This window comes from Sceloporus undulatus, chromosome 3 (genome assembly GCF_019175285.1).
Source record: "Sceloporus undulatus isolate JIND9_A2432 ecotype Alabama chromosome 3, SceUnd_v1.1, whole genome shotgun sequence".
Lineage (NCBI taxonomy): Eukaryota > Metazoa > Chordata > Lepidosauria > Squamata > Phrynosomatidae > Sceloporus > Sceloporus undulatus.
Window position 1 is genome coordinate 33,261,328 of NC_056524.1, and position 15,071 is coordinate 33,276,398.

The window sequence follows — 15,071 nt, forward strand, 5'->3', positions numbered from 1 at the left end:
GCCACATAGCCTGAAAAACCCACAAAAATTATGCTTTGGGTCACTTTGGAGGTATGCTGTTCAAATGACGCACGCATCTTAAGAGGCCAGAAGCTACACTGGACTTGAGTGTGGCTTTGGCATGGCTTCTGGCCTCTTAGGACACATGCATCATTTAAACAGCACACCTCCAAAGTGACCTGAAGCAGCTTTATTTTGGCCTGTCTGTACAGGCCCCTAGATCTAGATCCCTTTCACATGTAGTCTCCTTAAGCCAGGTGTCCCCCATCCTATATCTATGCATTTCATTTTTCTGCCCAAAGTGCAGTACCTTACATTTCTCCGTGTTGAATTTCATTTTATTAGCATTGACCCAGCCTTCTAGTCTATTTGGGTCATTTTGAATCTTGATTCTGTCCTCTGGAGTATTAGCTATTCCTCCTAATTTGGTGTCATCTGCAAATTTGATAAGTATGCTCCCAATTCTGTCATCCAGGTCATTGATAAAGATGTTGAATAGCACTGGGCCCAGGACAGAGCCCTGTGGGAGGGTTGCCATAATTGTCCACTTTTACCAGGGACAAAATGTACACTGGTCACTTCTCTCCAGGATGAAAAGGAGCCATTGCTGAGCCCCCTTTGGGTTCGGCCGGTCAACCAGTTACAAATCCATGCAACAGTTACCTTGTCTAGCCCACATTTTACACGCTTGTTTGCAAGAATGTCACAGGGAACCTTGTCAAAGGCCTTGCTGAAATCAATGTAGATCAATTGGAGATTGTGTTCCCTCACCAGTTTCCCTATTCTGCCTATGGCTCTTTTGATGTGTGATTCAAAAAACAACCTTTCCTTTGAGTGGCTGTTTGCCTTCACTCCTATGGGTTTTTCTGGGCCTGGCCGCCCTTCTGATGCCTGAGGTGGAGAAACCATTAGGCTGCAGAGCCCAGTCTAGTGATGCAGGAGAGAATAGTGTTGTTGTTGTTGTTTTCAATTTGTGGTTTTTCAACATCCAAGGGGAGCCTAACCCCACAGAAAGTGGAGGGACCCCTCTACTATCTTCCCTGGCTGCCTCCCAGAGACTAAGAGCAGGAGGAGCAGAGGGTTGAGGCCTAGGAACCTTCCTGATCGGGGCCTGTTTCCGGGGGACTCAGCAGGCGCTGCACAGCTGAGGCCTCCACGCGCCAGAGAGAGACGTTTCCCGAGGAGCCATGGCCGGCGGGCCCTAGCTTTGGAGGCGCCCTGAAGGTAAGCCCTGCCTCAGAAGCCCCGGAGGGAGCCAGCCCTGCTCAGAATGGAGGGCCTTTGGGGATTCCTCCTGAGGGAAAGGGGGAAGCGCAGGCAGGGGGCCAGGCGTCCTCCTTGTCCAGGACTCGTCCTCCATTTCCATCCTCTGCCCAGGAGGAATGTTCCTAAATGTCCTCCATTTCCAGCATTTTGAGATTCCTCTTGGAGGGAAGGTGGAAGCGCAGCCCAAGTGGCCAGGCGTCCTCCACGTGTCCTATATTTTCCATCCTTCTGCCCAGGAGGCATTCCAAAATGGAGGACATCTTGACGCTGCTCCTGGGCAGAAGGCGAAAGTGCAGGCAGGGCGACCCAGCGTCCTCCTTTTCCAGGACATTTCCTCCATTTTCAGCCTTTTGTCCAGGGGAATTCCGAAACGCCCTCCATTTTGAGCATGATTCAGAAGCATGGATTTTGCATTCCTGTGGGTGTTTTTAGCATTTCTTTGCACATATCTTCCATTGTTTCTTGAATGTCCTACATTTTGCGGTGCCTCGCCCTCCTTGGAGGTGAGGACCTCTGGTTGTCCTAGTCACAGAGCAGTGAGCAAATGGGGGACAAGGTGACCAGGTATCTTAACTGCGAAGGAAGACAAGGCACTGCAAAATGTAGGACATTCAAGACACAATTGAGGACATGACCAAAGAAAAGCTGAAAACACTCATAGAAATGTAAATGTGTGGTTCTTAGTTAAATTCAAAATGGAGGACATTTTGGAATTCCTTCTAGACAGAAGGTTGGAATGTAGGACAGGTCCAGGAAAACACTAGTACTTCTAGTATTTCCTCCTGTTTGTTTCTCCTGGATTTGTATGTTTGTAAATGTGCCGAAATGTTGTTTCTAGCGATGGAACTGCAGCATACTTAGTGTTGAAAGCAGCTGCTTGTACCTTGCTCAAGAGATTTTTCTCATTTGGTCACCATGTCTGCCCAACATTTGATCTGTGTGAAGTGGGACGCATTTTGTTGTTAGCTGCCCTCCAGTCGATCCCAACTCATGTCCACCCTGTGGATGAGACATCTCCAAGACCCCCTGTCCTCCATTGTTCTACTTAGTTCATACAAATCCAGGCCCACAACCTCTCTGTTTGAATCTGTCCATCTGGCCTCTTCCTCTCTTTCCACTGCCCCCTACTTTCCCCAGCATTATTGTATTTTTAATAAGATTCCTACCTTCTCACAATGTGGCAAAAGTACAAGAGCCTCAGTCTTGGCTTCCAGGGAGATTTCAGGCTTGATCTGTTCTAGGACACATTTGTTTGTCTTTTTTGCTGTCCATGGTATTCTTAGAATCATAGAGTTGGAAGAGACCCCAAGGGCCATCCAGTGCAACCCCCTCCCACCCAGGAACACAGAATCAAAGCACCCCTGACAGATGGCCATCCAGCCTCTAATTAAAGACCTCCACCACTAAAGAGACTCCACCAATCGATGAGGCAGCATGTTCCACGGTCAAACAGCTCTTCAGGTCAGAAGTTCCTCCTAGTGTTTAGGTGAAATCTCTTTTCCTGCAGTTAGCATCCATTGCTCCAGATCCTGTTCTCTGGAGCAGCAGAAAACAAGCTTGCTCCATCCTCAATATGACATCCCTTCAAATATTTAAACGAGGCTATCACCACTTACTGTATATACTCATGTATAAGCCTAGAAATTTTAGTCAAAAAATTGACCCCAAAAACTTGAGTCAACTTATCCACGGATCAATGTAAGTATTGTACTTTAAGTCTTATGGAAAAAGCAACCACCCCTTGGTGAAAGGCATGAGTATAATCTGTCCTGGAAGCACTGATTCCCTTTTACTCTATTATCCATTCAGTCTTTAGTGTGAACACAAAGAGTTATGCCTTCTGGAATTCTGTAAGTTCTTTGGCATTGTCTTCCTTTGCTTCATCCTTTAGATCCTTTGTTATGTGCTCCTAAATTTTACCCTTGACTTAGCCATTGGTTATATAAAAATCCATTATTTTGACCCCCAAAACCTACGGTCGATTTATAGTCTATTCAGGCCCATGAGCTCCCTGATTGAGTCTGTCTATCTAGCACAGGGATCTTCCACCCTTTCTATTGCCCTCCACCTTTCCTAGCATTATTATTGTCTTTTCAGGTGAGTTTTGCCTTTTCATAACGTGGCCAAAGTATAGACTTCGTCACATGGAGAAAATCGGTGGTTTAAACGGCATGAAAATCGCACAGTCACAATTAACATTTTCACATGATGCCGCTAAAGTGCCATTATCCTGGGAATAAATAGGCAATAAACAACAACAAATCATTCACGGGGAAATCCCGGGAATGATTTGTTGCTGTTTATTGCCTGTTTAATTCCCTGATTAAATGGCTCTTTAATGGTGATGTATGTGAAAATGTTACTCATGATTGTGTGATTTTTACACGATTTTCGCTGTTTAAATCCCCGATTTTCCCATGTAATAAAGTTCACTGACACATCTTCTTGGCCATCCATGGTATCCTCAGCACTCTTCTCCAGCACCATATGTCAAATGAGTTGATTTTCTTCCTATCCACTTTCATCACTGTCCAACTCTCACATCTGTACATGGTGATGGGGAATATAATGGCTTATAGGATTCTGACTTTAGTGTTCAGCTGTATATCTTTACACTTTAGGATTTTGGATAGTTCTTTCATAGCAGCCGCTCCCATTCCTAGTCTGATTTCTTGACTGCAGTCCCTATTGTAATCAATGTTTGATCTAAGGTATGGCATCACTTTTGCTATTTTGATTTCTTCATTGTCTAGGTTGAATTTGTGTAGATCCTCTGTGGTCATTATTTTTGTTTTCTTTATGTTCCACAGTAAGCCTGCCTTTGCACGTTCTTCCTTGATCCTCCTTAGTAGCTGTTCCAGGTCCATGATGTTTTCTGCTAGTAGTATGGTGTCATCAGCATATCTTAGAATTGTTGATATTCCTTTCTCCTGTTTTCATGCCTCCTTTTTCTGTGTCTAAGCGTGCTCTTTGCATAATATTTTTGGCATACAAGTTAACAGATAAGGTGAAAGGATGCAGCCTTGCCTGACCTCTTTGCCGACTGGAAATCATTCTATTTCTCTATTCTTTTCTGAAAGATGCCTCTTGTCCTGAGTATATGTTGCACATCAAGACAATCAGAGGTTCCACAAATCATGAGTCATAGCTTTTTGTGATCTATGTAGTCAAAAGCTTTTCTGTAGAGCATAGAGGTTGAGGACAAGCTGTTGTGAAGATGTCTCATCCACAGGGTCACCATGAGTGGAGGTCTGCTGAAGAGCAGCTAACAACAGTAATAAGCTCCATTCTATGGAATTCTGAGATTTGTATTTCTACAAGGTCTTAAGCCTCCTTTGCTAAAGAGTGTTGATGCCTCACAAAACTACAATACCAAGAATTCTGTGGGATGGAGGCCTGGCAATTAAAGTGGTGTCAAACTGCATTATTTCTATGGTGTAGGGTTAGCAATTTCCTGCACTCTGGCCTTCCAGGTATTTTGGACTTTGGCTCCTAGAATCCCAGACTGTTGGCCAAGATGGCTGAGATTTCTGGAAGCTAAAGTCTAAAACGGGTAGGCAACCTTTTTGAGCCAGGGGCCGGGTTGCTGTCCCTCAGACAACTGGGGGGCCGAAGCCGGGGAGTGGAGCTTCCACCCTCCAGGAGCGGAGCCGCACACAGGGGGTGGAGCTTCCACCGTCTGGGGCGGAGCCACATGTCAGGGCGGGGTTTCCACTCTCCAGGGGCGGAGCCGCATAATAATAACAATATTTGCAAGAAGCTACTAGGCAATGCCATAACACAGGAAAAATACATGCACACTGTCTCAACCCAGAAAAGAGCAAGCAAGTCCATGTGGGGGGATTTTGCAAAGAGAATACCAAGGGATAACAACAACAATAATAGCAATATTTGCAAGCATGGAAGTGACTAGGCAAGGTCACAAAACAGCAAAAAATGCATGCACACTGTCTCAAACCACAAAGGCACAGGTAGTATAACCCCCCTCCCCCAATGAACAAACCTCTCACCTGGCTCAGTGGCTGTGGCTCTCTCTCTCTCCTCTCTCTCTTTCTCTCCCTCCCTCTCACTCCCACCCTCTCTCTCTCTCCCCTCCCTCCCTCTCTCTCTCTCCTCTCCCTCCCACCCTTTCTCTCTCTCCTCCTCTCCCTCCTTCCCTCCCTCCCCCTCTCTCTCCTCCCCTCCCTCCCTCCCTCTCTCTCTCTCTGCCTCCTCCTCCTTCCCCCCCACTTCTCCATTTATAGGAGGGTGGAGCCAGGAGGGAGGAGGGCGGGGCCAGGAGGGAGGTGGGCGGCGCCCATTGGGAGGCCCGGTGCGGCTGCTGGAGCCCCGTTTCAGGGCACCGGAGGCCGCAGCGGGCCCCTCAGAGGCCTGGTGTGGCTCCTGGAGCCCTGTTTCAGGGCTCTGGAGGCCGCAGCGGGCCTCCTAATGGGCGCCGCCATTTTGAAGGACAAAACGGCAGCCAGAGCAGCCGAAATCGGCGGCGATTTCAGCAGCAGGAGGGACCAGGGGCCGGCGGAAAGGTGCCCGCATGCTGGATGCGGCCCGCGGGCCGGAGGTTGCTGACCCCTGGTCTAAAACATCTGGGAAACCAGAGTTTGGGGATCACTGGCACCCACAGATTCCTGGAAGTAATTTCCATGTAGAAAGTTAATAAATGTGTGAATCTGTTCCTGCAGAACAGATTTGAGGTTTTCAAGATGATGTTTCCATTTCTAGATCCTATTAGCCCCTGCTACCAGGGCTAGTGATGTGGAGTGATGGGAGTAGTCATTCATCAGTTTGGTTTATTTATTGCTCTATTTATTTCATTTATATCTTGCCTTTGTCCCAAAAGGGAATCAACAGCTGAATATTCACAAATTCCCAACTGTGGTAATAGAATCCAGGCATTGGAGGCTGTATCTATGACTGGGAAATTGTACCATGATAAACTAGCAGTTTATCACTGGTAATATTAATGTAACATGATAGTTGAACCCTATCAATTGGGACCCTCCAGACTTGTGCATAGGTCCCTGAGATTAAACTTCAGTGAATTCTATAGAATTTATTTCTAAGTAGATTGATACACACATGCATCCTACAAGCACATGTACGCATGTATGCATACACACATACACAGGATCTGTTTATGTATGTTCTATTGAAGATGGTATCTCATTAAATACTGCTGTTCTGCCCAGCAGCAAGATTAAAAACATCAATATCGTATATACTCGACTATAAGTCGACCTCATGTAATCAAGAGCAGGTTTGGGGGGCAAAATTATGGATTTTGATATGTCCCTTGGATAAGTTGAGGGTAAAGTTTAGGGACATGCAACAAAGGATCTAAATGATAAAGCAAAGGAAAACAATGCCAAAGAACCTACAAAATTATGGCAGGCATAACTGCTTTGGCTCACACTAAAGGCTGAATGGAAGAGAGAGGAGAGGGAAATCAGTGCTTCCAGGACAGATTTCACACTTGCCTTTCACCAGGGAAGGATTCCCTTTTTTATAAGATTTAAAGTATAGTATTTACATTGACCTGTGGGTAACTCGGTCTAGGTTTTTGGGATCAATCTTTTGACTAAAAATTCTAGACTTATACATGAGTATATACAGTAATTCTATAGCTGGTGAAATATTTTAGTGTCTGGATATCACAGCCTTAATTAAAATATTAAGTTTTTGTTCAGCCTTCTTATCCTCAACATTGAGCGTGGTAACTGCCAGTGTACATAGTAAGTTTCTTTTTTAAAAGTCCATATAGCAATATGAACAAACCAAAGTGTCAAGCAGCTCACATAAAGAGAAGGTAATTTCTCTTAACCTAATTTTCCACCCTTTTAGTTATAGGGTTTGTAGATGAAACTCAGATGTTTTTCTTGCTCTTTCAGTGTGAATTAACATATAGGAATAATATGGGCATTTGTTAACAAGTGCAGATTGGGAAGCAGGTAGTAGTTGCCTTGCCAAGTAAATGAGCAAGGACTCAACTGTGTTATGCGAAAAGTTCAGAGACATAACCATGTTAGTCTGAAATACCAGTATGCAAAGGGATTTTGTAGCACCTTTGAGAATAACTGAGCGAAAGAAGTTGTAGCATTAACTTTTGTAGATTTGGTTTACTTCCTCAGATACAAGATTGAGTCTATGAAAGCTAATACTACAATTTCTTTCTCTCAGTCTCAAAGGTGCTGCAAGATCCTTTTGCTTTTTGTGTTGTGCTGAGTAATTCATACAACTCCTTTTGCATGTTGAAACCATGCACAAAAAGCTTGTTGGATTTGCCTGGCCTAATTTAGTTTTTTGCTAACAACATATGTAACAAACTCACATATAGTTGTGTCATTATGCTTCCTTTTCACAAGGACTTATGGTAATTGTCCTAGAGTTCCCCTTGTATAGGAAAAAATAATAATCATATGCTTTGATATGCATGGCATCCTCCTTCATAAGGCCAGTGCACATATTAGCCCAGTGGATAGTAAGGTTAGTGTCTGCAGGTAAGGAGGCTGGGTGAATTGCCTCTACTATATTTATTATTGATTATGATCTTGGTAATAAAGAAGTAGTAAGGGCACAAAATGCTGTTTTTTGTGTGTGAGTCTGAAAATGGGTACAGGAAATTTTCTGTGCTTCCATATGTTTTAATATGCTGAACACTTACTGGCTGACTCAGAACCTCTGAACCATTTAACCAGTAGATATTCAATATGGATGCTCCTTTGTATGTGTTTCTAAACTATTGCTGCTTTTCAATGAAGGGAATAGCACTTTACTTGAACTGTAGAGACTTTCTAAATATATCAAAACATTCAGTGCATCTAATAATTATGAAGATACAACATAAATTCACAGAAAGAGTGAAGATGAATAACACCACTAAGTCTGCATTGCACACTGCAGAAATAATCTAGGTTGATACCACTTTAACCGCTGTGGCTCAGTGGAATTCTGGGAGTTGTAGTTTGATGAGACATTTAGCCTTCTCTGTCAGACAGCTCTGGTGACACAACATACTATAATTCCCAGAATTCTGTTGAGCCATGGCAATTAAAGTGGCGTCAAACTGGATTGTTTCTGTAGTGCAGATGCAGACCAAGTGGCATTCATAAATGCATGATATTCTTACACTTAGAAACTACATAAGAGAAATAGCTGGTATTCTCAGAGGTAAATGAAGTTATCACCATTCTCACGGATCTCATCCTCTCTAAACACATTTAACTTTCAATTCTGTTCCAGATGTCAGATTATTTGAACAGTAATCTTTCCTGACTATTCATAGAATTTCTTTCAAAATATTAATGCAGGCCGCTGAATATCCTCTTTTTATATTGGCTAACTACAGTGCACAGTTAAGTACACTATTAAGCAGTCTCATTTATGCTAATAAATAATATGGCATCTGACAAAATAAATCTCTAAAAGTGGCATCTTAACATGTTGCACAAACTCAGTGTCCCTCCATCTGGGGTAACAGTGCCCCTGCTAGTTATTTATATACCCAGCACTGGTTCTGAATTTTGCTTTCCCTCCCACCCCAAAAACTGCTATTGGGGTAAATTTTAAACCATTATACATTTCATTACGTTTATCATAGCTATAATTTCAAGTTCTTGGTACTTTTGCTGTAATTGTTATGCTAAAAACAGGCCTGCTTCTGTTGTCCAGTATCACATGTTTCTGACATTTGTCTTCCCTATCATATTAATATTTGGCTAAGACCAAGGAGAAGCTGCAGTTGTGACAGTCTGCCTTTCTTGTTGCCAGTAGAATAGGGCTCTAGTCCTGGTACATCAGGAATAGGTATCCTTGTATCCTCCACATCTAGACTTGCAAAGCAATTAATTAAAAATTGTTGATTTAAATAGGATGTTTTAAATTGCTTTTTATTTTTATTTTTTTAAGATTGTGAATAAAATACTAATTTTCTCTTTTTATTCTTATTTTTAAAATAACAGTCAAAACTGAATTTCCTCAGAACCTACTTGTTAAGCCTATATCTACAGACTCATAAAAATTAATTAGTGGCCGTGGTGTGCCTACATACATTGTTACCTAAGATCAAAGATAAACAAACAGGAACACTTCTATTTCTAATGTGGAGTTGAAGGCTTTCATGGCCAGCATCCATAGTTTTTTGTGGGTTTTGGGGGCTATGTGGCCATGTTCTAGAAGAGTTTCTTCCTGACGTTTTGCCAGCATCTGTGGCTGGCATCTTCAGAACTTCTACAGTATTTCTGTTTTAAAACAGCTGTGGTTTCCCACAACTGTCTCTTAGACTGAGGAATTGAGGGTCCTTTGCCACTTGTCAGATAATCGGGATAGTGTCTGGGCTCATCTTATCTATTCCTGATCACCTGAGTGCCCACATCGTGTTGGTAGATAAGTCAGGCAGACCAAAGAAGCCTCTACACTGTAGAAATAATGCAGTTTGACCCCACTTGAAATGCTGCAACTCCATCCTGTGGAATCCTGGGATTTGTAGTTTTGAAAGGTCTATTGCCTTATCTACCAAAGGCTGCTGGCACTTCACACAAATACAAGGATTTTTGTAGACTGGAGCCATTTCTACAGTGTAGATGCACCCAGTGTTAACATTAACACTCCACTTAAACATTCTTAAGGATCTTGTGATGTTTATATGAGAAATTGAGAATTTTCTTTGGTACTATTTCAGGCTATTTATCATAAGCATTCCTAGATATATAAACATACCATTCCCTTTAGGGAGAAACACAAGACATGACAATGTCTGGGCACTCAGCCTTATATTACATTCCAGGTAAGGCATGCCACATTACATTAATTACACTACAGTATATGGCCATAAAGATGTTATACTTCCATCAAGACTTTCCTAAGGGCTGAACCTTTATCTTTTTATTCAGATCTTTAACAGGCTTGATAATAACTAACACATGTAAGAACATGATTCTTCTAAACCATCTAGCATTTTCTCCATTACAGTCATCCATTATGTATGTATGTATGTATGTATTCTTAGTCTAACCTAAATGTCAATTTTACCAGTACTAGCTAAATCAACATTTGGGGACAGCATGTCATTTCCAACTACAGTATAGGGCTATTAGAAACAGCATAGCTGATTATCAAACAGCATCTTTGTGCATGGGAGGCATGCAAAGTAGCCTAAATTTTTGGCTCTCTCTAAACTTTATTTTCTCCTTCCACTCACTCAGCTAATCCTTTGACCATCAAAACAAAGGACTCACTACTTCTGGCTTATCTCTGTCCAATTGAAATATAGATCCTGATGATGGAAGTCATTGTAATCCTTCCTATCATTGTTCAGCCAGTGTTTATCTTTTCTCAAATCTACTTCTCTTCTTGAGTACAGGCATTTTCCTTATCTTATTTACATTCCAGAGAGCATCTGGCATTTCCCCCAGACTGATATTAAAACTGAAGCCAGTTTTCTGCTGACACAGACAAGCAGACTCTCAGAGAACTAACTGCTTTAATTAGGGTAGTTCTTATGCTGTGTCTTACACTCTGTAGGTATATTCCTGGGCTGAAAAATTGGCAATAAAATATATCTCTGGCCTGTAACAGTTTCCATTTTTGAACTAATATGAGGAATGTGGAAGATGGGCACAGAATACATTTATTTACTATTGAGATTAAAAATAAACTGAAAGTTGTAAAAAAATATTTTTGAAAAAGTAGAATGGGCCACTGACCCAGTCTAAATTCTCTTTGGTGTGTTCAGTTGAAGATCTTCCACCATCTGCATCCATTTGGCTCCCTGGTGCTTTCTGTGTCTGCTGTCCTCTGTTCCTTGATGGGGACAATCCCAGGTATAATACCTATATAGAGTACCCAGATACTCATAGATAGGCAAATGCTGTAATATAAGTATGTAGGGCAATAGATGGGCAAATGTATGTGTGGGCTCATAGACAGGCAAATGCTAGTAATATAAGACCACCATGACTGAACAGTGCTGAAGTAGCAAATGTGAAATAATTTGGTAATATATAAGATTTAGTTTAAGAGGCCATGGCATAAATCCAGTTTAGTCTTAACTCAAAAGATTCATGAGTGTTGACTTATTAAGTATCCATTGAGTCAGTGGCTCTACTGTAGCTGATACTAAAAGCCAAAACACACTGCAGAAACAATCCAGTTTGAGACCATTTTAACTGCCCTGGCTCAGTGCTAGGGAATCCAGGGAATTGTGATTTATTGTGGCACCAGAACTCCTTGACAGAAAAGGCTAAATGTCTCACGAAACTACAGTTCCCAGAATTCCTTAGCATTGAGCCAAGACAGTTAAAGCAGTCTCACACTGGATGATTTCTGCAGTGTTTTGGACCTAAGAATTGAATTTAGGCTTAAGTACTGTTGAGTCTGTGTGAACAATTTACTACTTGTATTTATTACTTTCAGCTCCTATAATTTACTGCAGGTAATGAATATATTATGAGTGTGTGTGTATGTGTTTTTATGTGTGTATTATTTTCTAATAAATAAATAAATAAAAAGAACGTTTTCTGGGGGGAAATACATGAATTATACCCACCTTAAAGTTGTAAACAGCTCTACTGAAATTGATACATTTCAATGTTCAGATCTGTGCTATTATTAAAAATAGTATATGAATAACTATCAGGGAAACTTTATTTAAATCAGTGGTTTAAATCAGAGTTATTGTTCATTTAAAGTTGCTATCAAAGAAAGTGCTTCTTTCACTTTGATTTCATTCTAGCAGCACCTCTGTTGTAAACCACCTTGCGTCCCAAACTGGGAAAAATGCAGGATATGAAATAATAATGATAAAGATAACATACAATTGGTAGCAATTTGCACTAAGCATTTTATTACCATTTTTTAAAACCACTGCCCTTCCTTTTTTGGAAAATAAAAATAAGATGACAAAGAGAGATTGTGATGTCTCTTTGTCATCTTATTTTTATTTTCCAAAAAAGGAAGGGCAGTGGTTTTAAAAAATGGTAATAAAATGCTTTAGTGACTAGCAAGATCCTGTCCCTTTTTGATCAAATCGTCAATATTCATAAGAACAGCATAGAAAAATAGAGGTAACGAGACAAGGTGAAGTAATCATAATAATCACAGTAAATGTAAATTGTAGAATAGCTCTAGACTGGAGATTACAGATATAAAAGCTGAGATAACAAAAATGTTGGGATAGAGTGGATACATTCTTTTTTCATTTTTTAAAATGTGAACCGTGGGAAATATTGGGGGGGAGTGATATCTGTGGAACATTTTCTTTTTTTAGGATGAAACATCCTGGTTTTGCTCACTCATTGTGACGCTATGATGATTCTTATGTAAGCCTGTCTACTATATTAGAATGTGATAATTGCTGTGTGTACTGCTAGATTAACATCATTTGGCTACAAAATGCATTTTTGCACCTAGTCAGTTCTAGACATGTGCTTCATAAAAAGAGCTTATTGGGCCTTGCCTGCTTGTGAAGTACATTTTGCCTTCTGGTGGCCTGTGATCCTACTGGTTTCCGTTTTTCAACTTCTATTTTCTTCTCCAGTGGCAAAACCTGTGTAGTAAAGTTTTTTTTAATTAAACATTTGTATTTTACTTATTTCCACAAAAAAAAAAAATTAAGGTGAGCGTTGACAAAAGTAAAAGTATGAATTACATAGTTTTGTAATCAGAATGGTAAGTTAAGACTTGAAGGGGCGCAACAACAGCAATGTTAGAAAGAAGCAGTAGTGGGAGGGAACAGCAAACTACCGGAAGCAGCAGCAAAAGTTTATTTTTGAACAGAATAGCAGTTAAAGCAGAACAATATAACAGTCTTCTACAAAACAAATACTAATCTTAAAATATCTTGCCTAGAATTTGGAACTATATGATAATTTGTTTCCCAAATTATCTAGTTCTAGTTATTTACACCTCATAAAGTATTCAGTGGACCAGAATCTTAAATAGACTGCATAACAGTGACCTACAAAATATTGTAACTCTCTTATTTGAATTCTTCAATTCTTTAAAAACATGTCATAGAAAAGTGCATGTATTCATTATTGCTGATGTGCTGTTAATTAGTATTGCTGCTGATTTACATCTTACAAGATGCCTAGCTCATTCAATTAGCTTGAACTTTAAGTAACCATTGCCACTAATAAGAGAAGCCAAAGCAACACTGATCTCATACTCAAATACAGATACAATACCACGCTTGTTGATACAATTTGCTATGATTTATGATGCCTGCAGAAGCCCACCCTAGTGTTAACAGATTTTTGGTGGCTCTGCCTTACTCAGTTGGGTTGTACATACAGTACTGTCTTCAGATTTATGTAAAATCCTTATGGTCAGATATTTCAAATGTCTTTAGCAGGCCAACAATAACAACACGAACTTTGATTTGCTTGTGGCATCCGTGCAAGTGTGTGACAATGTTAAAGTGGTTTGTTTATTTGTTACCTTTTCATCATATTTTCTTTTTACCTCATTGGTTTCTAGAATTCCTTTGTAGCAGTCCACAGGATGCTTTCCTCCTTGCAATTTACCTTTACTTTACAGATTAGTTTTCGTCCATCTAACATGTTTTTTATCTTGATCCAGTTGACCGCATGCATGAAATGATAGCGTCCATTTGCCAATGACCACACACATCTATGTCACCTCCAGGGCTTTTACCAATACCTATTAATATAATTTCTGTCAGCATAACTGTTTGTGCCCATGCTCCTGTGTCCTTGCAAGCCTTTTATAAACCTTTGGTTCTAGATGCTTCACCATTCTAAGGAATTATGAGGGATGATGCACAAAGGATCCTGCTGCAAAGAAGTTAGGCAGTATTGCTTCTGTTGTTCATAACCATGGAAACTAGTCAGTTTTAGGCACAGACACTAAGGCCGCATACAGACAAGCCAAAATAAAGCTGCTTTGGATCACTTTGGAGGCATGCTGTTTAAATGATGCATGCATCCTAAGAGTCCGGAAGCCACGCCAAAGCCATGCTCTGGTCCTAAGGCGCTTTTGGCTTCCAGCATCTTGGTACACATGCATCATTTAAACAGCATACCTACAAAGTGACTCGAAGCAGCTTTATTTTGGTGTGTATGTACAGGCCCTAAGTCCCCAAACATCTTTCAAGAATAGAAGAGCTTAATATATTTGTCCAGCAAAGGTTGTAAATATATACATTTCTTCTAAACGAGCATAGTGTTTGAAAATCAGTCTGGCTGAATCCAAATACTTTATGTGATACAGCTGCTGACCTGCAATAAATACTGTGCATTTTTCTCCTATATGTTTATCATTAAGTTAATACCCCCATCCAAAAGTGCACTGAAGTCTGTAAAATTTCTTTTTAAAGTTTCTCTATTTTAAAAAAATAATAATTAAGAGATATAATGTCTTTGTCTAGCATCTGGAAACAATCACAGTACAGGAAACATATGTGTCACAGTATAGTAAGGTGGGCATATTGTATATCTATTAATAGTATACCATTCAAGGGCTGTGACTTGTGAGCAGCATCTAGTGAATTAGTACTCAGCAGCTGCATTTGGATGTAAAACTAAGCCCCCTCCCTCCTCCTTTGAAAGCCATGAGGAGATCAGAAGTTTCCAATTCCCTTCTAAATTAACAAATGTTTCATGTGTAAACACTAGTAGAGTACTGTGATTGATTTTAACAATGCTTAGTATTGAAGGTGTATGAGACTGTTTTTACATTAAAAAGATAATGTGTTGACATGAGGCTGACAGTACATAAATGCTACTGCTTAAGCCAACTGCATAGATTAAGGCAATGTCACACTAAAAAGTAGAATACTGATCACTTTTTGC

General features: G+C 40.6%; 1 protein-coding gene across 1 annotated transcript in view; it reads left to right on the forward strand.

Moving 5' to 3' along the window:
* The first annotated feature begins 1,136 nt into the window (after positions 1-1,136).
* The window catches only part of USPL1 (ubiquitin specific peptidase like 1), a 30,426-nt gene continuing 16,491 nt past the window's right edge, over positions 1,137-15,071 (forward strand). The window contains exon 1 of the mRNA XM_042456377.1: positions 1,137-1,224. The gene's annotated coding sequence lies outside the window, so the exon portion shown is untranslated. The remainder of the gene's footprint in view (positions 1,225-15,071) is intronic.